Source organism: Mustelus asterias, chromosome 12 (assembly GCF_964213995.1).
Source record: "Mustelus asterias chromosome 12, sMusAst1.hap1.1, whole genome shotgun sequence".
NCBI classification, from domain to species: Eukaryota; Metazoa; Chordata; class Chondrichthyes; order Carcharhiniformes; family Triakidae; genus Mustelus; species Mustelus asterias.
In genome coordinates, this window is record NC_135812.1 from 82,151,119 (window position 1) to 82,153,284 (window position 2,166).

The window sequence follows — 2,166 nt, forward strand, 5'->3', positions numbered from 1 at the left end:
AGAACAGCATACATATGAAAGTTGGTGCATTGAGTGTGATTATAGAACCATTAATGGCATTCGGAATCTGCTTAGTTAAACAGCTGCTGAGGATGAATGGACCTGTGATTCGGATGTCCCCGATCAAAGATTTGCGCCAATCATTGCCCAAAGCAATTCCCCAAAGAGAAAATACAAAATGAATCCTGTTTTATACATTGCCCCCTGGGACAGTGAGCCCCACATGGTTGATAATTGTCCTCAAGGACACTTGAAATCTGAGCTTCTCTGAGTTAGGGGTCTGGCCTCAAAATAAGAGGGAGCAGATTTAGGACTGAGTTGAGGTGGAACTTCTTCACCCAAAGCGTTGTGAACCTGTGGAATTCCCTGTCCAGTGAAGCAGTTGAGGCTACCTCATTGAATGTTTTTAAGGCAAGGATAGATACATTTTTGAACGGTGAAGGAATTAAAGATTATGGTGGGCAGGCGAGTGGGTAAGTGCAGCTGAGTCCACAAAAAGATCAGCCATGATCTTACTGAATGGCAGAGCAGGCTCAAGGGGCCGGGTGGCCTACTCCTGCACCTAGTTCTTATGTACTTAGTTCACACAGTGGTTAAAAAGTTTTTGATTTGCATTCAAAGTTGCAGCGGCACGTAGGAAGAACAGTAGGACCATTCAGCCCCTCGAGCCTGTCCTAGGCCACAGGCAGCCCGATCGGCGGGGCTGGGAGGAAGGAGTTGGAGCTGTTAGCAATTCAAACGCAGCTCCGGTTGGAACCCATCTCCAGACAAAGCCACAAGAACTAGAGCCTATCTTTGGAGATTGAAAATGCTACACAGATACAGCCAATTCATAGAAGCGCCCGCTTTTGGAATTGATGTTTGAAAGCTGAAATGGGAAAGTAAAATGGAGAGACTTAATGTAGCTAATCGGCACCTTCTCTCTCGGGGGTTCTTCAATACATTTTCTTTACTTCCTTTCTGAAGATAAGGCCAAACAGATCCACAGAACATTTTTTAAACATACATCAACCTTCTCAACTCTCCTCAGCATCTGCTCTTTAAAGTTCCTCCTCGCTGCCTGTTCCCTCCATTGTGTCAAAAGAACAATCTGATATTTCAATGCCTTTTGCAAGTCTGTAAAATGATCACAGCCAAGTCTCTACCTGGCGGAACCCCACGATAAGTGCATTTTGAAATTGTGTTTAAAAACTTGCCGACAAACATTATGCTTGCCCTCCCTGGGGTTCAAAGACTGGTCGCTCGCTGAACGCGTCTCTCGCACTTTTAATATCGAGGTTTGGATCAACAGAGGAAAATCCTTAACACTGCGCTGCTGTTGGTTCGATTCCCAGGCCTCTGCCCTGTTGCATTTTTTTTAGAAGACGGAATTTATGAGTTTGGGCTAATGTGAGGTGCCAGGTGATTTCGCATCAATATTCCTGTTCCCCCAAAAAACATGAACCATTGACAGATTTTTGTACCAGGGATAAGTGAGGCGTTTAAGCTTCTTTTTAATGTATTGTAGCGGTTATTTCGTTCGACTAGTTTTACCAGTGCTTGCTTACGAGTTGCTGAAAATATAAATGAATCATTTTAATAAGATATTCCATTTCAGTAACAACAGAAGCGTGTTGTTCTCTTCTCCAGGGGGTTGACTTTCAGTCTTTAAATTTAAAATCTCATTCTGGAAAGCGCTACACAAAGCCTTCCCCGCCAGAATGGGAGGCATTTCGGAACTGTAAAAGTGGTCATTATCAATTGAAATATTCCTGCTTAAGTCCGTCACAAAATGGAAACAGTGATGTTAATGGTCAAGTGATATTGTCTCAAATAATATTAAATGTGTAAGTCAATTCAATGTTGGGGAAGTGAATGACAGCAGTAATGTTCTCATAGAAACCCTACAGTACAGAAAGAGGCCATTCGGCCCATCGAGTCTGCACCGACCACAATCCCACCCAGGCCCTACCCCCATATCCCTACATATTTTACCCGCTAATCCCTCTAATCTACGCATCCCAGGTCACTAAGGGGAATTTTTTTAGCATTGCCAATCAACCTAACCCGCACATCTTTGGATTCTGTATGGCTCTTGTTTTAAGGGACATGGCTTATCAATGCCCATGGTGACTTGCGAGGCAGCAACATTTGCAAAAGTAGCGCAATTATTTGGCGTTGTGATTT